Below are 21,972 nucleotides of genomic sequence, written 5' to 3' on the forward strand. Positions count from 1 at the left end.
TTCTAAATAAGGGTGCTCTGAGGCCTAGGTTGGGTCAGAGGGGTATTGGCTCCAGGCTGGTGCTATCACCAACAAGCCTAGCGACCGGCAAATTACTTATCTTCTCTGAGCTTCTTTTGCTCATCAACAAAGAACAGAGGTGGACCACAGTAGGGCTTCTCCAACTCTAACATATGTATGAATCCCCTGCTGCAGATGGTTATTCAGCTTCACTTACATGAGGGTCACTGGCTTAGAATAAAGTGCCTGGTAACAAAGTCTCTGTGGAAGACCTGATGTTTCCCTTTAGCAAATAAAAATAATGTGAACCCAAATGTCTTGTTTTGCTTTGTTTATCAGGAAGCTCAGAGCTAAATGCAATGTTCAATAATAACAAAAACAATTAACCTAACTCAGGGATTTGAGTACAACATTTTCCCCCTTCCTTCATATTCATCCTAATGGTTGTGATTTTATTTTTATCTGCTCAGTTGTAAATACATTTTGACTCTAGGCAACATCAAATCTTTCCAGATAGGGAGTGGGGCAGGAGGGAAGCACTGGAAGGAAGGGGCGGGGAAAAGGAAAGTGATTAAAAAAAATCTTTCCTACTTGATATTAGAAAAGTCAGCATTTAGGGTTTGTGAAAGAGATCAAATAATATAAACCTTATTGTCCTGCCTCAACCCCAAAGCAGTTTTGTCTCACAAAAGCAGCCATGAACAGTACAGGGCTGTAGACTGTTGAGGAGGATAAGTCCTACCAGGAAAATTCTTCAACGCAGCCTCTCTCTCTCTTACCTAATTATGATCATTTAGACATACAAATGATAAATCTCATGACCTGGATTAACTCCCCATAATAAAGAAGGATCATTTTTGATATCAAGGAGCATTTAAAGAAAAACATATGCTAATCAATAACTCAAAAACCATGGGTAAAATAAGCATCAAGACAGATACTTTGTGGTAATAAATCAAAGCCCACTTTATAAACTTGCATTCAGCCAGCAGCCAGATAAGTACAATGAAGGGCTAGGATATCAATCCTCCTCTGGTGTCACAGGAAAACCCTGGCCTGGGAGTTAGGACACCCAGCTTGGTTTCCACCTAGTTTCATGACCTTGGGTAAGTCCTGTAACCAGCCCAGGTCTCATCTGTAAAATGAAGAGAATGTGGAGAGGACAGATTCAGAAGTTCTCACACCTTAGAGCTCCACTTACCCCATTTTGTCCCTTTGTTTAACTCAGGAGCAAGCCCACACATACTGAATGCTGGAGGCCAGAAGGCTATTCTCCAGTGAGCCCCCTGCAACTTCTTCCAACTGTTTAAGAGTTGTGTTTGCTCCCAAACCTGTTAATATCTTTTGGACTTGAAATTATAATTACATAAATTTAATAAAATATTATGTAAGTCAATGAAATATCACAGTGACAGGCAGGAATTGTTTTCTACGCAAAGTACACTGAATAGTTAGAGAAGACCTGATAAAGGCAAATCACTTAAAATGGCTATCAAGGCAGGTATAGGTCAGACAATTCTAAAAGAATGGACAACAAATTGTAAAAATCTAGGATTCCTTCTAAAGTCTTTTTCTACTTTAACAAAATTGAAATAGGAAACCATAGAAAATGCAATCATTAAGGTATAATTAATGCAAGAAAATGTTAGGAAATTATAATCAGCAGATCTATTGATGTAATCAAAGAAAAGGCCTTGGCCCTACATCAAGGTTTCTATTACAATGGGAAAAGGAATAAGAACCACAGTGAAATGTTACAGAGGCCTCTTGCTCTTATTTAAAACCAGATGCAGTACGCAACAATGACACTGAAACAGCTTTCCAGGAAGTGGCTAGGGAGGGAGAGGGAAAGTGGAGGATGGGGTTAGGGTTGTGGGAGGGATGGGCAGACAGACACACAGACACTACTTTTGACAGTCTGGCATGTCCTTGAATCCACTTCTGCAGAGAGTCATAGGTTCGACTAAGTTCCCAAGTAAGGATTTTTTTAACTACTAGAGCTAGTAGCTAAACTCTGCCCCTGCCTTCTCAGTTTTTAAAAAATATATATATTTGATAAATTAATGAGTAATAATGTTTGTTGAATTTACCTGGGCAATGGGCATTGAGAACAAGAACCCAGGATGCTTTGGTTTTATAAGAGTAAGGCATGCAGAGTGTGAGTAGTCCTAGGTAGAAATAATAGTATTCAAAAGCAAGACCAGCCTATAATTTTCTGCAGCACACCATGACATCATGGTTTATATGAGGCCAACTCCATAAATCAAGCTTTACCTAATTAGAGAGTCTTCTGCAGATCTACATTATTAGAGCAAATAATTAAAACTGCCTAGGCAATAATACAAGCCAGATCTGTTTACAAAAATGTTCTTTTCCCCCAAAAAAACTTAGTCTCACTACCACTTACAGATCTTTCACATTTAGTAAATTATAGACTTAGAGCATTTCTTTTAGTCTGACTTCACTTTCAAGGAATTCTTCAATTAACTTTACGTTGCTTTAAGCTGTTCATCCAACGAGAAAACAATCTGTGGTTTCTGACTCCTTTGCATGCCAATGGCTGCCATCCATGTTTGACTTTCAGACACACTGTCTCTTGAGAACCAGGCTCTGTTTACATAAAACCAGCCAGTTGTCATAGCATTTTGACAAGCACTATAGAAAAACAAGGAACAGTACTCCATAGTGGCTAAACTGGGAGAATTACCACTGCAATGGTGACTGCACTGGGGGCACACATGATATCCACACCCAACCACCTGGCCTGAGCCAGAAGGTAACACATACTCCACTTTCAACTGTGAACTTTCCATTTTCAGGCTCCATCTCTTTACCATCAATTCCTTCTTGTCCCTTCCCCTCTCTTCCTAAATGGCTAAAACACCAGCCACACCATGGAAAGGTGTGGCTTTTCTAACAACAGACAAAAATGCCAGTGGAAATCTAGGAAGCAAGAGATTGCACTGCCATTCCAATGGTTACAATGCATCTAGTGTCAGATCTTTAGCCAAATACAGTGTAATTAAAAAAACATGAGCTCAGAGGTGGGACCTTAGTCTCAAACTTTGAACTTTCTCAGACTCAGGTATAGCACTTCAGTTTTCTTTGCTTCTTAAGGCTCACTCACTGATGTTTTTAAAGAAGTACAAATAATAATTGGGCAGTGGAAAATAACCATGGGGACAAATGATGAAAACAAATGATTATCACAAGAAAAATGATCCTTTGGTTTTCTACCTGTTAGAGCTGAGTCAGGCAGAATGGAATCTCTCTCACTTCCCTTTCCCCTGGGTTTGGCCAGTTTCTAGGTGTCCCTCACCTATGTCTGTCCTATGGAAACACCTGTGAAGCCAACAGAATAATAAACTGGAGTGATGTTTTGAAGGACTCTTGAATATTCAGGCTCAATACAAGGTGTACATGAGATTTTTTTCCCCCAAAATCATGCTCAGTGCTGTTCCTGTAACAGGATGTGCAACTGTTTAAACTGCAGGCCTTTCCAAAGCAATAGAATGAACACTCTGGCAAAGCCAGACCATAACAAGCATGCAGACAGAGGTGGAGGAACAAGAATGAATGCACAGGCTAGGGGAAGGCCAGCGGCTGATAGTGGACTTGGCACTAGTTCAACATGGGCTGGCAATGGATGGGAGGACCTATGAAGGTCTACTCTTTTCTTCAGAATAGAACAGTACCTTGACCCCCTCTTAATGTTACTGCTTCTACACCCGAATCAAGACCTGTAGGATTTCTGAGATACCCAAAGTTATTCTAATACCATTCTTTCCCCCTGGTTTTCCCTCGCTATTTTTATTTAAAATTCCCATGTGAATTTTAAATGTTTTTTAAAATTAATTTTTTATTGGAGTATAGTTGCTTTACAATGTTGTGTTAGTTCTTGCTGTATAGCAAAGTGAATCAGTCATACATATACATATATCCTCTCTTTTTTGGATTTTCTTCCCATTTAGGGCACCACGGACCACTGAGTAGAGTTCCCTGTGCTATACAGTAGGTTCTTGTTAGTTATCTATTTTATACATAGCAGTGTATATATATCAGTCTCAATCTCCCAATTCATCTCACCCCCCCCTTGGTAACCACAAGTTTGTTCTCTACATCTGTGTCTCTGTTTCTGCTTCGCAAATAAGTTGATCTCTACCGTTTTTCTAGATTTGACATATAAGCAATATTATACAATATTGTTTTTCTCTTTCTGACTTACTTCACTCTGTATGACAATCTCTAGGTCCATCCATGTCTCTGCAAATGGCACTATTTCGTTCCTTTTAATGGCTGAGTAATATTCAACTGTCTATATGTACCACATCTTCTTTATCCATTCCTCTGTCGATGGACATTTAGGTAAAAATCCCCATGTGAATTTTATTATGTTTTGTTTCCAAGCTATTACAACTTCTTTATAGAAAAAGAGGATGGGTATAACTATGTCTGTCTCATGTCTGCTCTCTTTCTCTCTCTCTCCCTCTGAAAAACAGACAAACACAGACACACAGACACACAGACACACAGACACACACACACACACACACACACACACACACACACAGAGCTAGCATCCAAGCTATTCTTCCTTCTCCATTGAAAAGATAAGTGTTTTCTGGACAGCTGCATGTAAAAGAATGAAATTAGAACACTCCCTAACACCACACACAAAAATAAACTCAAAATGGATTAAAGAACTAAATGTAAGGCCAGACACTAACAAACTCTTAGAGGAAAACATAGGCAGAACACTCTATGACATAAATCATATGACAGCAAGATCCTTTTTGACCCACCTCCTAGAGAAATGGAAATAAAAACAAACAAAAAAAAACAAATGGGACCTAATGAAACTTAAAAGCTTTTGCACAGCAAAGGAAACCATAAACAAGACGAAAAGACAACCCTCAGAATGGGAGAAAATATTTGCAAATGAAGCAGCTGACAAAGGATTAATCTCCAAAATTTACAAGCAGCTCATGCAGCTCAACATCAAAAAAACAAACAACCCAATCCAAAAATGGGCAGAAGACCAAAATAGACATTTCTCCAAAGAAGATATACAGACTGCCAACAAACACATGAAAGAATGCTCAACATCATTAATCATTAGAGAAATGGAAATAAAAACTACAATGAGATATCATCTCACACCGGTCAGAATGGCCATCATCAAAAAATCTACAAACAATAAATTCTGGAGAGGGTGTGAAGAAAAGGGAACCCTCATACGCTGTTGGTGGGAACGTAAATTGATACAGCCACTATGGAGAACAGTATGGAGGTTCCTTAAAAAGCTAAAAATAGAACTACCATATGACCCAGCAATCCCACTACTGGGCATATACCCTGAGAAAACCATAATTCAAAGAGAGTCATGTACCACAATGTTCATTGCATCTCTATTAACAATAGCTAGGATCGGGAAGCAACCTAAATGTCCATCGACAGATGAATGGATAAAGAAGATGTGGCACATATATACAATGGAATATTACTCAGCCATAAAAAGAAATGAAACTGAGTTATTTATAGTGAGGTGGATGGACCTAGAGTCTGTCATACAGAGTGAAGTAAGTCACAAAGAGAAAAACAAATACTGTATGCTAACACATCTAAAAAAAAAACAGTCATGAAGAACCTAGGGGCAGGACGGGAATAAAGACACAGACCTACTAGAGAATGGACTTGAGGACACGGGGAGGGGGAAGAGTAAGCTGTGACAAAGTGAGAGAGTGGCATGGGCATATATACACTATCAAATATAAAATAGATAGCTAGTGGGAAGCAGCCACATAGCACAGGGAGATCAGCTCAGTGCTTTGTGACCAGCTAGAACGGTGGAATAGGGAGGGTGGGAAGGAGGGAGATGCAAGAGGAAAGAGATATAGGGATATATATATAACTGATTCACTTTGTTATAAAGCAGAAACTAACACACCATTGTAAAGCAATTATACTCCAAAAAAAATGTAAAAAATACCCCCCCAAGAAAACACCCCCCCCAAAAAAAAAACCCCAACGCAGCCAAAATAAATAAATAAATTTATTAAAAAAAAAAAAAAAAAGATAAGAGTTTTGGGCACTTCCTGCCGGTCCAGTGGTTAAGATTCCACGCTCCCAATGCAGGAGGCACGGTTTGATCCCTGGTCAGGGAACTAAGATCCCACATGCTGCATGAAAGTTTTATAAAATATCAGAAATTTTTTCTTTAACTTGCAAATCATTGTTTCTATAGAATTATGTTTATGTCTGTTCTGAGATTTTAAAAACACAAACCAAAGATACCTGTTATAAAATATACTAATTTGTTCAAAGCATTGCTTTATGGACTGCCAGCCCTTTTCTAAAATGGGGTCATAATGCAGATCTTGGCTTCAAAGAGCTCAAGATAACTCCTCTCCTGCCTCTTTGTTCTAATACTTAGATTCTCCAAATAAAACAAAATGTTATAGGAATTTTCTCTGCAGTGAGGCAGTCCTGAAGTTTGAAAAAGGGTTCCTTTTCTTTTGAAGTTTTTTGCCTAATCCTGTGCTCCATTAGCTTACTTCTTGAAGTAAAGGTGGTAAAGATGCCTAACTTGGAAGGAAAAAATGAACCAAGAGGGAATATAGTTGAGGGTATAAAAACATTAAGTCTGGGCTTCCCTGGTGGCGCAGTGGTTGAGAGTCCGCCTGCCGATGCAGGGGACACGGGTTCGTGCCCCGGTCCGGGAAGATCCCACATGCCGCGGAGCGGGTGGGCCCGTGAGCCATGGCCACTGAGCCTGCGCGTCCGGAGCCTGTGCTCCACAACGGGAGAGGCCACAACAGTGAGAGGCCTGTGTACCGCCAAAAAAAAAAAAAAAAAGTAAACATGTTTAAAACACTTTAAAACTATGTGAAAAAAAATGTTATCAGTTACTATTCATTTTCAACCTGATGTTCCTTTTGGTGGGAGTCAGGTGAGAGGTTCCTTCCTTCTAATTATATCTTTATGTGTTTTAGGCTTTGGCAAAAAATACCACCCCATCTGCAGCTCTCAAAAACAGAATGGCCAAAACAATGTTGGGCCTCACGTACTCTATCTCAGGCCTTCAAAATACCCAGAGCTTAATAAATCAATTCCGTTTCTCTGCTGATGGCATCTAACTTCCTTTGGAAATTTAGGGACTAAGGAGAAAATATTCTGGCTTTCTAGTGCAAACTTGTACAGATTTTGAACTTACAGCTTCTGGCTATAAACTTGTCTTCTACCAAGAAGCCACAGTACTGGACCGTAAGTGAGATAATCCAGCTTTTAGAAGATCTGCAAATGATTTACTTGAAGAATAGCAAAGTGAATTGCAAAGAATTATCTAAGAGCAAATAAAATAAATGAAGATACACTGTTTTTAAAAGGTTGCATGGGGAAATGAAGACATCATAGCCACATAATTTTAGAAAATAAAATTACAAGGTACATGATATGCTAGCAAAGTTCTCGATTATAGTAAGGCTTTCCAGGAAATAAGAAAACTTGTATGGCTATTACCCAGGGTGATTACTGAATCAAAGATATTACTCAGAAAGTAAAATTGCACATAATACATAGACATTTCAAGCCAGTTTCCTTGTGCCACATTCCCCCTACCCTTAATCTCATACTAGCCACTTCCTCTAACTGAAAAAAAAACCACTGTAGCTTTCTGGAATTCACCCATAAATTCCAAGTGAATAAAAAAAAAAAAATGAAAATAAGCCATAAAGTCAGATGACAATATGATGAAAATTCTCTTACTCTTTAATGTTGCAATAACAGCTTGAAAGAAAGATTATACTCCTACAGAATGTAAATGATGCTCTTACACAAACACTCATCAGCTTACCTTTATATCATTTAAAAAGAGAAGAATTTTAAATAAAAAAGGGGTGGAAAGATAGTCAAACGTTACACTTAAATCTAGAAATAATTTTAGAGAAAGAACTTTTCATCTTTAAGTAGACCAAAATACCACAAATTAACTTTAAATGGCAGGTAATCCAATATTTCTCAGGTTTCTTTATTAACTAACTCTTCAGAGAAGATCTTAGTATACATGTTGCTGGTAACACAAAGTACATACGGAGGAATTTCATTCTTTGGTTACTATGGTGCTTCTTGCTCTCATATGGTAAGGTGGGTGCCAGGTAGATCTGAGCACATAAAGAGGACAGAGGGTTAAAGAGGATAAAAAGGTGCTGAAAGGATGCGATGAGCTAACAGTTACTAATAATGGGAGCGATAACTGCAGTACAGGTATGATTAACATATGTTACGACCTCATCTAGCTTTACTGCTCCTATCTATATCAGAGCCTCAGAAACCTTTTGCTGGTCTAACATGTTAGTTGTTTCAGCTCTGTATAATGTACAGACTTAGTTGTTCTCTTCTCTTAGTTGCACTTGCTTCATTTTCAGCTTAACTGGTAATCAGAGCCATAAAAATTTTAAAATATTTTGTAAATACTGCTTTTTAATGATAGACATTTTCAGGACACATAATTTTGACAGAGGAGAATATCAAAATGAACTTGCTATAGAAGCCTATTTTAAAAATTAAAGTATATTTGATTTATAATATTATGTTCATTTCACATGTACGGCATAGTAATTCAGTATTTTTGTATATTATACTCCATTATAAGTTATTATAAGATAATAGTTATAATTCTGTGTGCTAAAAAGTATATCCTTGTTGCTTATCTATTTTATACACAGTAGTCTGTATCTGTTAATCCCCTGCCTCTAATTTGTCTCTCCTCCTATAAGTCTTTAAGAACACACACACACACACATACACACTCACAAACTGTGAATTTGAAAAATGAACACAAATTCATTTAAAGGTCTCCACTGTAGCTTAAAATTAAACCAAATCTCAGGTAAATATGAAATGGTTCATAAGGAAGCTGTGGACTATAATTAGATGAGGACACTCAGATTAATGTTTTAGACACAACTAATTCTCACTTGGTCATTGGGTAACAAAGATCGAGGTGTTGTAAAACCTGAATCTGTTCCTAGAAGCACTGTTAAGAAAGGGAATAAAGGACATGTGTGCTTCATAAATTTAGAGCAACATTTCACATAGAACAACTAAAGAGATTCAAGAAATAAGTAAAAGGATAAAATGGAGCCTTGGGCAGCCATAGTCTACAAATTTCATGGACTTTACATATTAAAGAGCCTCTTAGTGTGCTCTTAATTTATATGCATATGTGCATGAATGGTTATTTTAGCTTCACGCTCACAGAAGATTAGAAGTATCACATTAGGGAAGAAGGTTCAGAGAGGTACCCTCACAGGAGTGTGCCAGTCTTCACAGCCAGGAAATCAGAGAGCTATAAAAAGCTGGCCCAGTAGCCCCAAAACACAGCAATCAGAAGCTGTATAGTACAGTGGTAAAAAGACCTATGTATCCAAAAGAGCCTGAGAGGACCATCACACATAGGAGGTGCTAAATAAACACATGCTGAAAAGAAGTAACCTGAATGATGACCTTGAGTCATCAAAAAAAGTTTAAATATGGTTAGCATATGTTCTTTTAAGGCAAATAAATGGAAATGTTTTAGAAAAAATTTTCATCTAAACCAGTTAAAATAATATATATATATATTTAAAGGTCTCTCAATGTGGTTGACATTATTTTACATTTAGGATACCTCCCCTCATTTATCAGATACTTCATGAGTGACTACTGTGTACCTGGCAGTATGACAATGGTCACAGGTACAAAATGAGCAAAAGCAGACAGTCCCTAAATTCATGGGGCTTCAGCCCAGTCAAGGCAATAGATGGGAACACTGAGGCACAGGGCATTTAAGAGCCAATTTCTCTTCTGTAATGTCAGTCATAGCTGTAGCAATTTTTACTTCAATAATCTCAGCATTCAGTTTCAAGGACCATGAGAATTCTAGAAGCAATGAACTTGAGATTGAGAATATTTTAAAAATATTTTTTCAACTGTTTAGAAAGAACTAATTTTAGAAAAGAAACAAAAAGAATATGGTCATTCCATTTTCTATTAAATTTAATTTTAAATATTTTCTATACTTTAGCTAATAAAATTTATTGACCTTGAAATAGGACTGCTGTCAGAATATGCTTAGTGGATACAGAAATCAATTTACCACTGGTGTCTTAGTCTTGATAGCAACTCATTTTGTAAATATCAGCCACATATGTCTGCCTTTTGTGATGGCAGTTTAGCTGAGCTGAAACTGAATTGAGTGTATGAGATTTGGCATTGGGTGGGGAATCTGAATTATTCCTTAAGCATCAGAACTTCTCCCAGTCTTCACAGTATTAGGAAGGATTCTTACCTCCAGATGCTCCTACCCATTACTGAGTGACATATTCCTTTAAAGCCTTCTGATTTTCTCTAAAGCTACAAGATACTACACTAGAATGCTGAAATTTTCTCTGGATGACCAGTTTCTTTGGAGATACAAAGAATATTTTGTTTAGTTTTGGGCTTTTGATGTCATTAATGAGAAACTAGAGATTCTCAGGAAAGAAAAACAGCATTGAAATTAATTTATTTTTATACAAATCATATCTAGCAGACCTCGTGTATGGTTGACAAGAGAGTAATTCTACCAATCTCCTTTCTAATAAAAGGACCAGAAAGAACTTTTGGATATTTTATCCTTTTGGAATATGGAAGACAGATGAAGGTGTTAAAAATCCAACTCAGTATAGAATCAACCAATATTTTGGTTTTCTTAAATTGTTTTTCGAATACTTTGAGTTAAAGGATACTGTTCATTCCTGCTCCCCATTTACCATTCCCCTCACAAAGGTTTTCAAAAGAAATCTAATTTAGGTGAATGATTACTGGTATGGGAATAATCAGAATCTCTGTATGAGAAAGCATCTACACAATATCATATGTTACCACACATAAGGTAGCTATGACTAAAATGGGAAGTTCTCTTCATTAAAAAAAAAACACTCCAATATTAAAATATTCAAACTTGCATTTAAAAGTCTAATGTAAATATATATGTATCCATCCATTCATTCAACCAAAACATGGTGCTTTGCAGAGCATAAATGGTCATCACCCTATGTGTTCTGGGATCTGTGGGGTGAGACCTATCCCTGGGTAGAGATGAGGTAGCCTTCTGATCTAGAAGGAACTTTGCTTCGACCACTAAACTTTTAAAATAGAATGTCAATGTCATCCTCATATGCCAATGTTCCGTGGTCTCAAAAGGATTTATAACTACTAATCACCAGTTATTAAGGTTAAAAAATTAAAACTGAGGAGAGGGAAGAAATAATAGACCAGTAGAGTGAAAGGAATATGGCACCCAACTGGTTCTCCAGGTATTTAAAGTTCTATCTTTTTATCAAGTTAATCTTTAGAAGAAAACATACAAAAAATTCCCAGTCAAGAAGCACTGGGAAAGTCATAATGCTGGGAATGGGGTTTTTAGGCTCTGGTTGTTTGTTACTCAATAGATCAACATGTACCTAGTTCTACAGAAAGAAAAACCTTCCCCCAAGGGAAAAAGAACTGCTAGGATTCATGACCCACCTACCTTTGCAGAAGGTGTACCAAATACAGACATCCATCTTATGAGTGAAAAGATCCAGAACATCAAGGAGAAGTCATTTGATATTATGACGTGCCCCTCTGTCCCTATCATTATGCTCACTTTTGGAGGCTTCAATCTTCTATTATTATGGACTATAAGCTCTGGTACCATCTCTGTGCCACAGACTCCTGGCTTTATACTTCTAAATTTATATATTTTGTTTCTTCTATTTAAAAACTATCTTTTAAAATGAACAAATTCTGAAGACTGAAAACACTGATCCAAAAGAAAAGCTCTCTGATGATACAGAACTCTTTTCTCAAGATGTATTTATTGTCCATCAACATTTTGAGGAATATCAGATTTTCACCAAATACATCAGGAAGCCACTGCTCTAAACTTGGTTGGAGTTTTTGAAGTAAGCCCAATCCTTTCTAAATACAACTAAATATAATAACTCTTCCCTACCAGAGGGCAGACAGCAGAAGCAAGAAGAACTACAATTCTGCAGCCTGTGGAAGGAAAACCACATTCACAGAAAGACAGACAAAATGAAAAGGCAGAGGACTATGTACCAGATGAAGGAACAAGATAAAACCTCAGAAAAACAACTAAATGAAGTGGAGATAGGCAACCTTCCAGAAAAAGAATTCCGAATAATAATAGTGAACATGATCTAGGAACTTGGAAAAAGAATGGAGGCAAAGATCGAGAAGATGCAAGAAATATTTAACAAAGACCTAGAAGAATTAAAGAACAAACACCTAGAAGAACTAAAGAAAAAACAAACAGAGATGAACAATACAATAACTGAAATTAAAAATACACTAGAAGGAATCAATGGCAGAATAAGTGAGGCAGAAGAACGAATAAGTGACTTGGAAGACAGAATGGTGGAACTCACTGCCGTGGAACAGAATAAAGAAAAAAGAATGAAAAGAAATGAAGACAGCCTAAGAGACCTCTGGGACAACATTAAATGCAACAACATTTGCATTATACGGGTCCCTGAAGGAGAAGAGAGAGAGAAAGGACCCGAGAAAATATTTGAAGAGATTATAGTCAAAAACTTCTTAACATGGGAAAGGAAATGAAATAGCCACCCAAGTCCAGAAAGCACAGAGAGTCCCAGGCAGGATAAACCCAAGGAGAAACATGCTGAGACACATAGTAATCAAATTGACAAAAATTAAAGACAAAGAAAAATTATTGAAAGCAGCAAGGGGAAAATGACAAACAACATACAAGGGAACTCCCATAAGGTTAACAGCTGACTTCTCAAAAGAAACTCTACAAGCCAGAAGGGAGTGGCACGATTTATTTAAAGTGATGAAAGGGAAGAACCTACAACCAAGATTACTCTACCCAGCAAGGATCTCATTCAGATTCGATGGAGAAATCAAAAGCTTTACAGACAAGCAAAAGCTGAGAGAACTCAGCACCATCAGACCAGCTCTACAACAAATGCTAAAGGAACTTCTCTAAGACAGAAACACAAGAGAAGAAAAGGACCTACAAAAACAAACCCATCACAATTAAGAAAATGGTAATAGTAACATATATATCAATAATTACCATAAACGCGAATGGATTAAATGCTCCAACCAAAAGACACAGGCTTGCTGAATGGATGGAAAAATAAGACCCATATATATGCTGTCTAGAAGAGACACACTTCAGACCTAAGGACACATACAGACTGAAAGTGAGGGGATGGAAAAAGATACTCCATACAAATGGAAAACAAAAGAAAGCTGGAGTAGCAATACTCATATCAGATAAAATAGACTTTAAAATAAAGAATGTTATAAGAGACAAGGAAGGACACTACATAATGATCAAGGGATCAATCCAAGAAGAAGATATAACAATTATAAATATATATGAACCCAACATAGGAGCACCTCAATACATAAGGCAACTGTTAACAGCAATAAAGGAGGAAATCGACAGTAACACAATCATAGTGGAGAACTTTAACAACCTCACCTACACCAATGGACAGATCATCCAGACAGAAAATTAATAAGGAAACACAAGCTTTAAATGATACAATAGACCAGATAGATTTAATTGATATTTATAGGACATTCCATCCAAAAACAGCAGATTACACTTTCTTCTCAAGTGCTCACAGAACATTCTCCAGGATAGATCACATCGTGGGTGACAAATGAAGCCTCGGTAAATTTAAGAAAACTGAAATCATATCCAGCATCTTTTCCAACCGCAATGCTGAGATTAGAAATCAATTACAGGGAAAAAACTGTAAAAATCACAAACACATGGAGGCTACACAATACATTACTAAATAACCAAGAGATCACTGAAGAAACCAAAGAAGAAATAAAAAAATACCTAGAGACAAATGACAATGAAAACACAATGATCCAAAACCTATGGGATGCAGCAAAAGCAGTTCTAAGAGGCAAGTTTATAGCAATACATGCCTACCTCAAGAAACAAGAAAAATCTCAAATAAACAATCTAACCTTAAACCTAAAGGGACTAGAGAAAGAAGAAAAAACAAAACCTGAAGTTAGTAGAAGGAAATAAATCATAAAGATCAGAGAAGAAATAAATGAAATAGAAACAAAGAAAATAGCAAAGGTCAATAAAACTAAAACCTGGTTCTCTGAGAAGATAAACAAGATTGATAAACCTTTAGCCAGACTCACCAAGAAAAAGATAAAAAAAGATTGATAAACCTTTAGCCAGACTCATCAAGAAAAAGAGGGAGAGGACTCAAATCAATAAAATTAGAAATGAAAAAGGAGAACTTGCAACGGACACCGCAGAAATACAAAGCATCCTAAGAGACTACTACAAGCAACTCTATGCCAATAAAATGGACAACCTGGTAGAAATAGACAAATTCTTCGAAAGGTATAACCTTCCAAGACTGAACCAGGCAGAAAGAGAAAATAGAACAGACCAATCACAAGTAATGAAATTGAAACTGTGATTAAAAGTCTTCCAACAAACAAAAGTCCAGGACCAGATGGCTTCACAGGTTAATTCTATCAAACGTTTAGGGAAGAGCTAACACCCATCCTTCTCAAACTCTTCCAAAAAATTGCAAAGGAAGGAACACTCCCAAACTCATTCTATGAGGCCACCATCACCCTGATACCGAAACAAGACAGAGATACTACAAAAACCGAAAATTACCGACCAATATCAATGATGAATATGGATGCAAAAATCCTTAATAAAATATTAGCAAACAGAATCCAACAACATATTAAAAGGATCTTATACCATAATCAAGTGGGATTTATCCCAGGGATGCAAGAATTCTTCAATATATGCAAATCAATCAATGTGATACACCATATTAACAAATTGAAGAATAAAAACCGTATGATCATCTCAATAGATGCAGAAAAAGCTTTTGACAAAATTCAACACCAATTTATGATAAAAACTCTCCAGAAAGTGGTCATAGAGGGAACCTAACCTACCTCAACATAATAAAGGCCATAGATGACAAACCCACAGTAAAAATCATTCTCAATGGTGAAAAACTGAAAGCATTTCCTCTAAGATCAGGAACAAGACAAGGAGGTCCACTCTCACCACTATTACTTAACATAGTTTTGGAAGTCCTAGCCATGGCACTCAGGGAAGAAAAAGAAATAAAAGGAATACAAATTGGAAAAGAAGAAGTAAAACTGTCACTGTTTGCAGATGACGTGATACTATACAAAGAGAATTCTAAAGATGCCACCAGAAAACTACTAGAGCTAATCAATGAATTTGGTAAAGTTGCAGGATACAAAATTAATGCACAGAAATCTCCTGCATTCCTATACACTAATGATGAGAAATCCGAGAGAGAAATGAAGGAAACACTCCCATTTACCATTGCAACAAAAAGAATAAAATATCTAGGAATAAACCTACCTAGGGAGACAAAAGACCTGTATGCAGAAAAGTATAAGACACTGATGAAAGAAATCAAAGATGACACAAACAGATGGAGAGATATACCATGTTCTTGGATTGGAAGATTCAATATTGTGAAAATGACTATACGACCCAAAGCAACCTACAGATTCAATGCAATCCATATGAAATTACCAGTGGCATTTTTTTTACAGAAGTAGAACAAAAAATCTTAAAATTTGTATGGAGACACAGAAGACCCCGAATAGCCAAAGTGGTCTTGAGGGTAAAAAACGGAGATAGAGGAATCAGGGTCTCTGACTTCAGACTATACTATAAAGCTACAGTAATCAAGACAATATGGTACTGGCACAAAAACAGAAATATAGATCAATGGAACAGGATAGAAAGCCCAGAGATAAACCCACACACCTATGGTCAACTAATCTATGAAAAAGGAGGCAAGGATATACAATGGAGAAAAGACAGTCTCTTCAATAAGTGGTGCTGGGAAAACTGGACAGCTACATGTAAAAGAATGAAATTAGAATACTCCCTAACACCATACCCAAAAATAAACTCAAAGTGGATTAGAGACCTAAATGTAAGGCCAGATACTATAAAACTCTTAGAGGAAAACATAGGCAGAATGCTCTAGGACATAAAGCACAGCAAGATTCTTTTTGACCCACCTCCTAGAGAAATGGAATTAAAAACATAAACAAACAAATGGGACCTAATGAAACGTAAAACCTTTTGCAAAGCAAAGGAACCTACAAACAAGATGAAAAGACAACCCTCAGAATGGGAGAAAATATTTGCAAATGAATTAACGGACAAAGGATTAATCTCTAAAATATATAAACAGCTCATGCAGCTCAATATTAAAAAAACATACAACCCAATGAAAAAATAGGCAGAAGACCTAAATAGACATTTCTCCAAAGACATACAGATGGCCAAGAAGCACATGAGAATCTGCTCAACATCACTAATTATTAGAGAAATGCAAATCAAAACTACAATGAGGTATCACCTCACACCAGTTAAATGGGCATCATCAGAAAATCTACAAACAATAAATGCTGGAGAGGGTGTGGGGAAAAGGGAACCCTCTTGCACTGTTGGTGGGAATGTAAATTGATACAACCACTATGGAGAACAGTATGGAGGTTCCTTAAAAAACTAAAAATAGAATTACCATATGACCCAGCAATCCCACTACTGGCCATATACCCAGAGAAAAGCATAATATAAAAAGACACATGCACTCTAATGTTCATTGCAGCACTATTTACAATAGCCAGGGCATGGAAGCAACCTAAATGCCCACTGACAGATGAATGGATAAAGAAGATGTGGTACATATATACAATGGAATATTACTCAGCCATAAAAAGGAATGGAATTGGGTCATATGTAGAGACGTGGATGGATCTAGAGACTGTCATATAGAGTGAAGTACGTCAGAAAGAGAAAAACAAATATCATATATTAACGCATATATGTGGAACCTAGAAAAATGGTACAAATGAACCAGTTTGCAGGGCAGAAATAGAGACACAGATGCAGAGAACAAACGTATGGACACCAAGCGGGGGAAGTGGCGGGGTGGTTGGTGGTGGGATGAATTGGGAGATTGGGATTGACATATATACACTAATATGTATGAAATAGATAACTAATAAGAACCTGCTTTATAGAAAATAAATAAAATAAAATTCAAAACAAAACAAAACATAAACCAAAAAAAACTCTTCCACTTCCTGAAGTTCTAATAAGCAAAACTGATGGAAATAAAGAGGTAGGTTTCTTTCAATAGTTTTTTTTTTTTTTGTACAGAGAAATATATTTATTTATATGACATTTCCCTTGTTTCCTAGACCTTCTCTCTCTCTCCCTCTCTCTCTCTGTCTCTGGCTCTGGCTCTCTCTCTCTCTCATATTTTTTGTCTTCAAGACAGAGCATACTCCGGAGGTCAATGTTGTGGGAAAATACAAACTCAGAAATCAGAAAAACCAAAGTTTATATCATTTGATAAAAATAGTAATAATACTTTACCAAATGGAAAACTCCATCAAATGAAATGTCACTCCAATCAGACGACTTACCTAAAAACAAGAGTGTTAGAAGAAAGTGAGAACTTAGTATTATATTCAACCCTCAATACATTAGATTTCAAAAGACATGGCATGTATCTTAAATTGATGGACTATCCAAAACGAACAAACTACACCAGGTCAGGAAACACTAATTTCTTCAGAAATGGTAATTAATGTTAGAAAGGAAATAGCAAACAGGGAGCAAAGGCAATGAAGAACGGAAGTGGTATCTACTTTCAAATCACTTGACTCTCATATATATTTTAAGAGGCCAGTTTTGAAAATGTGGACACATATGCATATAAAGTCCATGGCTAAACTGTGGCCATATATGCATGTTACTTTCTCTCCCAAGACCTCTGGTTACTGTCTTAAAGAGAGACTGCCCAAAGCTGCAAACTTTCAAATAATTTCACCTCATATGACTCAAGAAAAAGGTGCCACTGTATCAAGAGCTACTGTAATTTCCTCTGTTGATTTTCCTTCCCCCTTAACACTTAGATGTTTTGGCTGTTTGCTTTTTTTTTTTTCCAAAGTGAACACTGATGTTCATGAAAGGTGCCAGATTAACAACCAGGGGAAATTAAGAGCTTGCTCTATCAAGAGAAAAGCCTCAGTGTAGTGGAGGTGATGAAAGTTTCCCCTATACTGTGCTTGCCTATGTATGTTAGCTCTGACCCATGGTCACCCCAGCTCTCCAGTTTTCACGGTCCATTAATGCCTTTGATTACTCACACTGCTAACAGGGGCAGGCAATCTTGTTCCTGCTTTTAATGCTATCATTATTATTACCACTACTGTGATCTCAAACTTCCTCAGAGAAATTATGTCAGAATTTATATTAGCCATTATTTTGTTTCAGGACAACAGGAAAATAAAATGAACTGAAGATAAATCTTATATTATTTAGTAATATTGCAGGTTTGGTTCAAATCCATTAATTTCTTCAAACAGGAGGCAAAATCTTGAGAGGTCAAATTGAAACAGGCCCTGCTACATTCAGTCACCTGCACCCAATCTGAATTCCCATTCAGGGACATTCTAATATTTAACGGCCACACATCTTTTATTTTTCTTTTGAGTCTACCATAAACCAGTCAACTTTATTATTCATTAGCAACTATGGTAAAGGTTTGGTGGATGTTGAGGCTAAAACTATTATCTATGAGATCTGGAAATCACCGTCAGTCAAACAGAGAAAAAGATCTCTTTCTTGTATTTATAGGTAGGTGTTCCAGGTTTCTGAATTGTCTGAGTATTTTGTAAGTACTGATCATTAATTAATCTCTCCTATATCCAGGGATCTATGAAATCATTTTGCTTCCTCTAGTCAGTTATGCAACAACTATTTCGTGTTGGCACTTTCTGTTCTATGCTGGTTCTTCATGCAAAATGTAAGGGCCAGAGCAAGACAATAATGCTTTTCCTATCTAGAGTTTATAACAATAAGGGAAACAAAGCCAACAAACACATGCAAAATATTAACGTAACAATGAAGTAATACGCTGAATGCTGCTGACTAATAGACCAATAATTACTTGGTAATTATTTGAAATGATCACAGTATTAATCCCACAGTGTTTCCCTGTCTTTGCCTTTTTGTAAAAGACCAAATTCTCTGTAGCTAGAGTATCCATTTTGACATGGCTAGCTTTTTCTATAATTTATAATCTCTAGAAGAGGTGGAGAATGAGAATTGCAGGGTACCAATGACTACAGCAAACACACAGTAACAATTAGATGAAGGGTGCCCTAACTGCATCTCATACGGAAGTCTTGGAAAATTTTTAGTTTGGGAACTTTGACTGTTTTTTCCTTTGCCATGCACAGACTTTATCAAGTGAGTCCGTACAGTATTAAAACATTTGGCACTAGCTCAAGTCTATGCTATTGCTGGCAAGGGATCTAACTGGGAAAGAGGGGTGGAGTAGTTACCTTTATCAGGAAAGACCTTAACTTTATGGAAAAGCTCTTTCCTCCCCACTGCTTAAGTAGCTTTACTGAAAGACTTAAACCCAGATGTGAGAAGAGAGATTATCTCCAAGAGCAGCAGCAATTTATTGTAATTATGTTAGTACAAAGATTAGGAAGGTGGAAAATATTATGCTAACTTAGCAGATGAGAAGGGCAACGCCCTGTATATAGGTCCCACGGCAAGGTTGTGCTAGGAAAATCAACTCTAACCCCTAAGTCCCAAGGAGGCCTCAGTTTCCCAAATTGCAAGAAAATCAGAACCTAACTACTTATAAAACCAATAAACCCATGGTATGTAAATAACCAGTAGGTAGGAGGCCATGAGAATCTGCTCACCAACAGATATCAACCTATATCTGCCACTATTCCCCCAGTGGTCACCTCTTGCCAACTTCCTGTTGCCACCAGACAACTAATACATCTATCCCAATGATTCCTGTCAGCCCTATATAACAAGTCATAACAATGGCAGTCAAAGCAACAAGTTCCGTTATGCCTGTACAACACTCTAGCTCCCCTCAGTGAAGCACTTGTCTGATTTAAAGCACTTTGGAGGTTGGCCTTGTAACTAGAACAAAATCTGTATACATTCTGGACCAATTCTAGGCCTCAGCCACCCAAATGAGAATATATTTTGTCCCTAACTCCTTTCCGCATTGTATAATGGATCTCTTATCAGTTTCTCCTGACTGGACTTTTGCATCCTTCATAATTTGGTTTGTCACATTGCACCATCTTTTTATGGTGGGAGATGTATAAGCATGAATTTTCAGAATTTGATATTTCATACAAAATGGATCAGTGAACACAGCAAAAACTTTTTTGTGGACACAGCACTCTGCTCTACGTGGTCTTCTAGCCAAACGAAAATTTCAGGCAATAAGACATTTTGATCTCTGTAAGCAAAAGATAAAAAGGCTAAATCTGAGAGACTCAACTTATTGACTCTCATGGTCATGAAGAGAAAAACAGGAGAAGTAATAAAGCCTTTAGAACAGAAAACAACAGGTGATTTCTTCTTTTCTTTCCATTACAGAGAGCTGACAGTAGCCTAATGAATGTCAAGGATACAAGAAACATAGCGAGTCAGGGAAAATTATAGGTCATAGATGGTAAAAACCTCATATGAAAAATACTAGCTAAGGTGCTAAGAAAGCCAGTAAATACTGAAAAAGTTATGAAGATGAATATGCTCAGATTCTGGACAAAGGGTACATAAAACAAGAGCAGACAAAAATACTTTAAAAACAGATTTGTTTTTTGGTTTGTTTCTTGCAATGCACATTAGACATAGCTCAATTTTGGGACTTCCCTGGCGGTCCAGTGGTTAAGAATCCATCTTGCAATGCAGGGGATGTTTGTTCGATCCCTGGTCAGGGAACTAAGATCCCACATGTCATGGGGCAACTAAGCTTACACGCCACAACTAATGAGCCTGCGTGCCACAACTAGAGAGAAGCCCGCACACTGCAACGAAGAGCCCATGCACCGCAACGAAAAATCCCACGTGCCACAACAAAGACCCGATGCAGCTAAAAAAATAAATTAAAAAAAAAAAAGATAGCTCAATTTCAAGAGCTTGCAGTGGTTTAGTAATCAAACAGCTCAAGACAATGCATCATGCTTCTACCTATCAAGAATGCTTGCTTACTTTGGCTGACATGCTGCAATTATTAATTTGGTTATCTGATTCAAAACAGAGTCAGTAACATTTGTTCTTAGCTTTGATTTCTTCACTTAAGGAGCAAATTCTAGGAGTTACTATGCTAAGGGCTGAGTGAATCTCAAGTTGGAATTTTCTTATGGGAAGAGAAGTTATAAAATAAACAAGCTGAATTCTCATCGTTCCAAAGCTAAGTTTTAATAATATAAAATTAAAAGGGTAAAACTAAAATGTCTGGAATTTGAATGATGGATTCCATGACTATGTAGAAGAAATATTTTTTTTAAGGAGGCTTTAGAGCAGAAAATTACAGATGATCACCTCCTGAAAAGGGGTGAAAGGAGGGACTCAAATTGATCAATCTGTGGGTAGTAGTGTTGATGATTATGGGGAAGGAGGAAAGAAATATGCCAATGAATATTCTCAAGGGAAGTACATAACTTGAAGAAATTTACAGATTATTTAGGGAAATGAGTTATACAAAGGTAACAATCAAAGACAACAAAAACAAAATTTAAATAAGAGTCAAAGAACAGATGAGGGCTGAGGAAGAGATTAGTTCGGGTTAGTTCCTGAGGTTACCTCAATAGGGGCAGTGGAATTGGAGGCAGCCTCTCTTACTGCCCCTACCCCTAGCACTTCCTCAATATGCCTACATCCCACACAGTTTATAACCACACCAAATGGTTTTACCAAAAGAGCTATGTCTAAGGGCTTTCTGGTTTAAGATTTTAGGTCTTTTTAGAAACTAGGAAACTTGCTTCCCTCTTTTCTATACACTTCAATTCTATTTCATA

General features: G+C 37.0%; 2 protein-coding genes across 6 annotated transcripts in view; one reads left to right on the plus strand and one right to left on the minus strand.

The window, feature by feature from the left end:
• Positions 1-21,972, minus strand: part of CMSS1 (cms1 ribosomal small subunit homolog) — a 382,810-nt gene that overhangs the window by 155,020 nt on the left and 205,818 nt on the right. Inside the window, exon 2 of one of the 5 annotated variants that reach the window (XM_033433322.2) lies at positions 17,498-17,547. The exons of the other annotated variants lie outside the window; for them this stretch is intronic. The gene's annotated coding sequence lies outside the window, so the exon portion shown is untranslated. The remainder of the gene's footprint in view (positions 1-17,497; positions 17,548-21,972) is intronic. 5 annotated transcript variants of the gene reach the window in all.
• The window catches only part of LOC101284504 (filamin A-interacting protein 1-like), a 202,414-nt gene that overhangs the window by 84,777 nt on the left and 95,665 nt on the right, over positions 1-21,972 (plus strand). The window lies entirely within an intron of this gene.

The sequence above is a fragment of the Orcinus orca genome, chromosome 5, assembly GCF_937001465.1.
Source record: "Orcinus orca chromosome 5, mOrcOrc1.1, whole genome shotgun sequence".
NCBI classification, from domain to species: Eukaryota; Metazoa; Chordata; class Mammalia; order Artiodactyla; family Delphinidae; genus Orcinus; species Orcinus orca.